This window comes from Manis pentadactyla, chromosome 7, assembly GCF_030020395.1.
Source record: "Manis pentadactyla isolate mManPen7 chromosome 7, mManPen7.hap1, whole genome shotgun sequence".
Classification (NCBI taxonomy): Eukaryota; Metazoa; Chordata; class Mammalia; order Pholidota; family Manidae; genus Manis; species Manis pentadactyla.
Window position 1 is genome coordinate 32,483,619 of NC_080025.1, and position 8,737 is coordinate 32,492,355.

Consider the following 8,737-nt stretch of genomic DNA (forward strand, 5'->3'; position numbering starts at 1 on the left):
ATATTTCTTTTCTATTTTAAACAGCAGCAAAAGAGAGAGAGAGGAGAAAAGGACCCATGTGATCATGCCCCAACTACACGCACAGCCCGGTGGATGGAACCCCCCAGGGAGGTCGGGAGGGGCCTCAGTGCCACCTACACACCCCTCCCCTCCCAGGCAGGCCAACCCCGCCGCCACCGGGTGGTTCAGCAGGGAGGATCCCCCAGCACAAACAGGGTCTGACAAGCAGGTCTCATTCCCAGCCCTTCTCAAAACTGTAAATCTCTGCTTCCAGGAGGTAAAGAATAGAAGAGAGGGCTGTTAGAAAAACATGTATTAAAAATATCCCAAATCATTAAAAATAAGAATAAAAAAGAAAGGAATGAGTCCCCCAGAAATGTAGGTGCCAGGAGCTAGTTTTCCTTGCTGCCGCTTAGGTCTCACTGTGGGTGTGTGGAGGCACCTCGCCATCGCCCACTGTCATCTAGACAAATCGGGGCCCCTGCTTCTCAGAGCCCCTGAGGTTAAATTCATTTCCACACAAGGCTCCATAGAACACTAGAATATTCAAAGACGGAGGGCGCTAGCAGGTTTCAGTTCTTATAGTAATAATAATAAATTTTAAAAAACTAGCATGATCTGCAGTTACCAGTTCAGACCAGGCCAAGGGAACTTTGCAGATTTTTCCCCTGGGCCAAAATGAAGTGGTGATTTAAACAAATTTGCTGAGAGGCAATGACTGGGTATTTGCTTGAGAGGCCAGAGGTGGGAAGAGGAGCTAAGCAATCAAGATGGTCCATCATATAGTTCACAATATCTGTGGTTTAATAGGAAGCACATAGAACTTGAAATGAGAACCCGCCGGCAAGATCTAGCTGTACCACTAGTACACAGTAGCTGGACGACCTTGGAATAACAGTCATATTTTCTGAAGGTCAATTTCTTCACTTACATATACATTGGGGATAATAAGTGATCTGGTTGGCTTCAAGGTATGTTATGGTAATCATGCTTATGACTATCAAATGGAAAAATGCATTAAAAACATCATGAGAACTGTAAAGTGCAGCACAAACAAAAAAGTTGTATACACTTTTAACACTCTTTATAAGGGGCCTATGCAATCCAGGCATTAATAAGGCACGGATTTCCAGTCTCTTGAAAAATGAATTCTGAATAAGGTTATTATTAAGTCTTGGCTAACCTAGGTAGTTGCCCTAGCTATATAACAAAACCTGTTATTTTGGTCTATTCCTGTTTATTAGTTACATTCCATAGCATTGCGATTTGGATACTCAGCATATAAATTGACAACTGAACCATTGTTCTAATTTAATTAGATCTGGAACAATATTTTTAGCACATAATAACTTTCTAATTTGTAAATTTACATTTGGGTTTTTGAATTGGTATGGGTGAATAATAATAATCCTTCATAGTTACATAGCATTTCATAGTTTACCAAGCACTCTCACATAATTTTAACTCATTTTATTCTCTCAAAAACTCTATGAAGTATGTAAAGCATGGATTATTGGATCTATTTTACAGATGATAAACCTGAGACTTAGACTATGTGGCTTTCCCAAAGTCACACAGTATGGCACCAGACCCGGGCTTGGAGCACATAGGGCAGTAACTCAGCCCATCACATAACAGTACCCAATCTCAAGACCCTAACACCGCTTGCTGGCCTTCCCATACACCTGCATGCTTTGGTCTGCTCAGGGCCAGCACTGTTTTTAGTGGGTTTGTGAATTCATGGATTTGCTGAGTCGTGGTCAATCAAATCATGCTAACAACTGTCTTTCTTCTGGGTGAAGGAGAAAGTCTCTGAGAATGGCAGTCAGGCACCGGGATTTCTAGTTCCAGCTGCACAAATGTTCGAGTCCCCACATGGAGCCTCACCAACAGGCTACTTGGGATGCTTTTTAAAGTCTGCATTAAACCATCATGCACTGATGTTAGAGGCAGTTTGTTTTCCTCTTGGTGGATCATATGGTCCAGCCCTAGAAATGAGGGAAAACAACCAAAGAGGAAGCCTCTGTGATCTTTATTACCCAGTGATGCAAGGGGCATGCCATTATTTGTGTTGTGCTCTATTAGTTTCACAGACCAACTTTGCAGCAATATGGCAGGGGACTTCACAGGAGACAGAGGAAGCTCCCTGCCTTGTCTAGGGTAAGGATGGGGTAATAACAGCTCCATAGAATTTTCTCAGGCAATCAGGGTAGATACCATGAGAGGAGAAGCAACTGTTCCCTCTGGATCCTAAGAAAGCCACAGCTTTTACACACTCTTCCTGCCATATAGCAAGGAAGAATACGAGAACATTCTTCAGATAAGTTCCCGCATGCCCATGAGAAACAAAGGGATCATTTCCCATGTGTACAAGACAGGCAATGAGAAATCCCAAGAGGCAGAAGTCCCCAGGCAATTTCACAGTTGTGGTGAGAGAATATAGCTACAGGTGGTGGGAAGACTGCTTCCAAGGGAGGCCAGATGGAGAGCTAGAATTGTGGTGCTCTTTAAGCCAGTTTAGGTTCTTTCTGGAAGAAAATGGTAGCCACCAAACAATCTGAGATGTGTGAGGGTTAGCTGTAGCTGCACAATCTTGCTATAAGAAAATAATAAAGTCTTAGACTAAATCCTTTTCCACTTTCGGACATTTACTAAATAAACATTTGTTAGCAAGTCGGCATAAAGCAATGTGATGACTTCCAGCTTTCTGTCCTTAAAGTTCATCAAACCAGTTCTGTTTAAAAAGCTCACTTAAGACAGGAAGAACAATATTCGAATGATGGATTCTGTCATAAGTAGAGTAGGTATTATATAACCAGAATCTTCTATCTTAAAGCTGGTAACAGGGCCATGTAGAGATCAAAGCTTAGAGAAAAGTTTGCAAAGCTGGTTGGATTTTCAAGTAAAAGTGAAGGGTATATCTACATCATTTTAGCCACACTATACACTTTGAAACCACTAATTTTATCTGCAGGAACCCGTCATGCTAATTCCTAAAGCCTCTGATGTTGGTGGCAGATAAAGATACTGAAGTGCTCATGGTATCATCCATGTATTAATACAACTTCATGTTTTCAAAGCATTTAGCCCAATACCTGGCATAAAGTAAACACTAAGTATTTGTTCATTTTAAATGAAAGAAAAAAAATAATAGCTACCCCTAGAATGTGCCAGCCTACAATGCTAGGAGTGTGTGTTCTAGAATAACATAAATGACTGACCTAAAAGACAGCTTTAACTAACACACAAATAATATCACACTGTTTAGGCTGATGTAATTTTAAGTAAATCACAGAATCCATGGAGGTGCTAACAGTCTAAACAAAATCTGCAGGTGATCAAAGATCAGATGCATCTCAGTAGAGGCTCATAGAAGACAGGGGGCAGGTGCCAACTTGGCTTCTCCCCCTGTACGATGCCATCGACGTTCCCCCAAAAGTCTGGAGAGAAGGATGAATCAGACAGAATGAAGATTGCTTGAAACTGACTGTACTCCACAGGTCGGAAAAAAATGCCATAATTGCTCTAGCATGTGAACTTTCCTAAGCCCTTCTAGATTCTGTAATGGTATCAGTCATTACCTAACAGTGTGTTCAGCACTGGGACACTGCATTCTAAATGCCAGTGCACATGAAAACTTATGGCTATGGGCTTTATCAGCCTTTAATTCCCATTCTGTCACCCCAAATCTGTTTTAATCCCTTTCTCGAGTTAAAGGTGGGAAGTGACTATTTATATTCTTTATGCCCTGAAACATTCTCCCGAGATAAATCCTTATTGCCCCTATCTCTATGGTAATGAGCAAGTCTCACCCCCACCCCCAGTGACAGCAGCTGTCCCTAAACCACCCATCTGCTATCTTTCTGGGGCTCTGCCATGTTCTGCTTCATGCCCACTTGCAAGTGTATCACTTTTCTATTTAGAAACATTCTGCCTCCCTGGTTATTTTTGGCTACTTATCAGTGTGCATGTCTTTGGCAGTCAATGGAACTGCTGAACCGCTCTGCCCCTGGCATGCCCACCATCTGCAGGCTGGGTCAGCTATGGGTAGAGATTGTAAAAATGAAAAGTAAGTGAAGTGTCTGGCACTTGATGCTTTCCCCCTTGGGGCCTGGGGCTGGGAAGGTGGTAGTGAGATGGTAGGAGGTCTTAGTCTGTTCTGGCTGCTATAACAGAATACCATCAACTGCATGGCTTACCAATAACAAAAATGCATTTCTCACAGTTCTAGAGGCTGGAAATCTGAGATTAGGGTCCTGGCAGAGATAGGGACTGGTAAGAGCTTTTCTCCAAGATGCTATCAGGTAGAGAGGGACAGAGAGAGTAAGAGAACTCTCTGGGGCCTTTGTTTTACATTAGCTGATATATAATTGACGTATAACGTTACATTAGTTTGGGTGTTGCTGAAGTAGGAAGTAAGGAGGAGTAAGGAGTAATCTGGAAGTAACTAGGAGTAAGGAGGTTCCCCACCAGGGGCAAGTGTTCTATGAATCTGATAAAACTGAAGGACAGCAAGGGAAAGGGCAGGTTGGGAGAAGGGGGCTTTATTGCTCATAGCTTGCTCTGTTTCACCAGCTGGCACTGGCTCCATCCATCCCTTACAGCTGTGGCACACTCTGTATTCCCCCACCCACCCCTTCAGGGGAGAACTCCATGTGCAGGTGACTGGTGGGCACCAGACCAGGTAGGTTCCAGGAATGGAGGGAAGAAGAGAATGGCCATTTTCTCTCCACCCCTTGCCACAGATCAACCAGAGGCTCTGTCATGGTAAACGTCCATTGGTATGTAAATGGCTAAGGCCAGGCAGGAAATTCTGGGTGGAAACTTCCATTTTTCCCACAGGCATACAGCATGGTTCCATATCTGTACATATTGCTAAAGAATCAGCACAGTAAGTCAGTGACCATCTATCAACACAGTTACAATTTTTTTTATTGTGGTGAGAACTTTTAAGAGTTACTCTGTTAACAACTTTCAAATATGTAATACAGTATTATTAACCTTAGTCACCATTCTGTACATTACATCCCTATGACTTTTTTATTTTATAACTTGAAGTTTGTATTTTTTGACCCCTTTCACTGATGTTACCCACCCCCCATGCCCCCTCCCTTCTGGCAATCACCAATCTGTTTTACCTACGCCCTCAGCTTTTGTTTCTTTGTTTTGTTTTATTAGATTCTGCATATAAGTGAGATCATATGATATTTGTCTCTCTCTGACTTATTTCACTTACCCTCTAGGTCCATCCATGTTGTTGCAATAGCAAGATTTACTTTTTTATGGCTGAATAGCATTCTCTTGTATCTATATCTATTTCACATCTTCTTTATCCATTCATCCATAGATAGACTTTTTAGGTTTTTCTTCAAATCTTGGCTATTATAAATAATGCTGCAATGAACATAGGGGTGCATATATCTTTCCACATTAGTATTTTTGTGTTTTTTTGGATAAATACCCAGAAATGGAATTGCTGGATCAGAATATAGTTCTATTTTTAACATTTTGAGAAACCTCCACGCTGTTTTCCATAGCAACTGCCCCATTTTATATTCCTACTAACAGTGCACAAGAGTTCTCTTTTCTCCACATCCTTGCCAAAAGTTATTTTTTGTTTTATAATTTTTTAAAATTTTAGCCATCCTAGTGTGTGTGAAGCAGAATCTCACTGTGGTTTTAACTTGATGTTATGAACTATGTACTTGTGTTCCCCCAAAACGCTTATGTTGAAATATGAACATATATGATTCCTAATTCCCAATGTAATATTTGGAGATGGGACCTTTGGAATAGTTAGGTCATGAGGACCTTTATATTATGCGAGGACACAGCAAGAAGATGCCTGTTTGCAAATCAGGAGAGCACCCTTACCAGAAATCAACTATATTAGCATCCCGATCTCAGATTTCCTAGCCTTGTAGTTCTCAAGAGTGAGGGAAGATATTGTTTTTGAGAGGAACAGATGATTTGAATGTATGCAAAACTGCTCTGGAAGGGGCTATGAAGACTTTTTCCATGTGATCTCTAAGCTTTTTTCCTTGGCTTACTTTTATTGCCAGAGGTCAGAGCATTGAACTTTCTCAGGATAGGTATAGCAGCAGAGAAAGATGGCTAATATCTGGGGTATTCTGAAACAGGTGGGTCACATGATTTTATGATAGAAGACATAGTAAAACGGTGGTGCCACAGACTTCTGTGGACTCAGATGGAATTACAACCTCTGCCCAGTGACTGGAAGCAATGCAGAAAGGGTTTCTTAGGATATTTACAGGGACAGCAGGACTTGCAGTTTCCTTACTTCCTATTGCTGAACAAATTATGTCACATGCTTTTCCTGTTTCTTAAATAAATTTCCTTGTCCTACATAGTGGCAAAAGCATTTGGAGGTCAAGAACAGTGGGCTATGGACTGGCTGCTCCATAGTTTGGGTGGGGGCTGGCTTCTGGAGAGGAAAGGTAAATCACCGCAGTGTCATCAGTTTCTTCTTTCTGCAGGTGCCCTGGGATGGAGGTTACATAAGACTGCCTTCTGGCCCTTCCCCTTCCACTGTGGCAAATGCGGAAGCAGCTGTGCTGAGCACATACAATGTCCTAGAGGGATGTTCCATGCATTTTAAGCCAAATCTCAGATGCATTTACAAATCTTTCCAATAAACTGAGGCTAAAGTGTTCTTCTTCCCTGAAGAGTTTAAAAAGAAAAAACATCTCAAGGGAGAGAAATAAATAGATACCCTGAAACATTTTCCTTTTAAATGAGGGTGAGAAATTGGTTCATACCTTTAAGTGAAGAAATTAACCTTCTAAGGTTCCTGTACCTGTTGGTGTAAAAAAACATGGGCCACCAGGAACAATGGCAACAAGAAGACACATCTTGTTGCTGGTCTAAAAAGAATGGACTAACAACCCTTAGTGATGCCCAATTGCACAATTAGAAAGACAGAAAGCAAACACACTTAATTTGAAGGCTACACATTTCGTTCAGCCCCCACTGATACCAGACTGTATTTTTGCTGAGCTCATCTGTCTGCTACTCTTGAGCCATGAAATTATTTGTCATTTCTCTCTATTGAACTGTTAATAGAGTGTAGTAAAATTCAATTTAAAAGGGAGAGTTACTACATAATACCGTTGTTGATGATGGATTATGGGATTTAAAGAAATATTCACATCATAACTACTTTAATGTTATAAACTATCAGGAAAAAAATGGCCTCTGTTATACACTCATGCAGAAGAAACCAAACATGTGTTTAAGAAAATAGCTATTTATGAGACTTCATCATCATCTCATGGACATGATGAGCTGAAAATCCAACCATCTAATTTCAAAGACCATCCTCCCCACCACCACCCAGGAAGAATGCACTGGGTCCAGGTGGGTAAGCAAGTTACCACATGTCAGATGGGAATACTGGCTGTCAAACATCTGTGGCAGACACTTCTAGATGTTTACCAAACCAACTTCCTGTCCCTCCTGAGTCACAGCTAGACACATTTTCCAGACTCCTTTCTTGCCCTGTATGGTCCTATGTCAGGACAATGGAACATGGCATGTGATTGGAAGTGATACGCACCACTTACAAGCCCTGCCCATAAATATCTCTGATTCAAAGTATTCTATGCTCTTTCCCCACACTCTCCTCCTTGGAAATCACATGTAAAAGATGGCCAAGTTAGAAGATGGAAGGATCCAGGTCTCTGAATGATTGGACAGAAGTTATCCACTCATCAAATACATTCTTTTGGGTTTTACATGGGTGAGAAACAACCTTCCACTGGGGTAAGCCAGATTTTGGAATTTCTATCGTACCAGTGGTGAACATGACTTTCATTTATTTGACTTAATTGACAAGTAGTTTTAAAAAGTGGACAAGAACATGGGCTTTGGTGTCAGATAGATCTGAGTTTGAGTCCCTGCTCTGCCAGTCTGGGCCATGCAAACTCTGGCAAGTTGCTTAATCTCTCTGAGACTCAGTTTTCTTACCTGTGAAAGGAAGGTGACAATGCCTACCTACCTCAGTGTTCTTGGAACTGGTTCGAATGTGTAGGGGGTTCTTGCTCCCCAGTACCAATTCTTAGACACCAAATGGGTGTCCTACAGTTTAACTAAGTTCCAACATCATCTACCCAGAGATAGCATCAGTTCCCACAGGCTAGGGGCTCAGTCCCACAAGACCACCCTCCACTTCAGATGCCAATCTCAAGCCCAGGTTATCACCTGTGCTTCTGATTGACCTGCTGTCAATCACAGTTTCCCACAATGCCCTCCTTAGTTTTGATTAATTAGCTAGAGCAACTCACAGAACTCAGGAAGCCCATTTACTCACTAGATTACCATTTTTTAACTGAAGATATTAAAGGATATGAATCAACAGCTAGATGACAAGATGAATAGGGCCAGGTATGGAGAAAGGGCAAGTGGCTTCCGAGTCTTCTCTGAGCATCCCCTCTCCCTGCACTCCACGGGTCCACCAATCAAGAAACTCTCTGAACTCCCTCTTCGTGGGGTTTTTATGGAGACTTCATTACATAGACATGATTGACTAAATCATTGGCCATTGGGGATCCATCCAGTTCCCTCCCTGGTGGTTAGGAGGTGAATTTTAAAGTTCCAACCTTTTATTACATGGTTGTTCTCCTGGCATCCAGCCCCCATCCTTAGGTGCTGTCCAAAAGCCAACTCATTAACATAGCAGAAGACACCTTTATTACTCTCAAGCTCTCAAGGCTGAGGA

General features: G+C 41.8%; 1 long non-coding RNA gene across 1 annotated transcript; it reads left to right on the forward strand.

Annotated features, from left to right (window-relative positions):
* Window positions 1-3,983: 3,983 nt before the first annotated feature.
* LOC130684377 (uncharacterized) lies at window positions 3,984-6,667 on the forward strand. The gene is made up of 3 exons (XR_008998624.1): window positions 3,984-4,069; window positions 4,576-4,684; window positions 6,498-6,667. It is a non-coding gene; the product is annotated as an uncharacterized LOC130684377 (long non-coding RNA).
* Window positions 6,668-8,737: the final 2,070 nt, after the last annotated feature.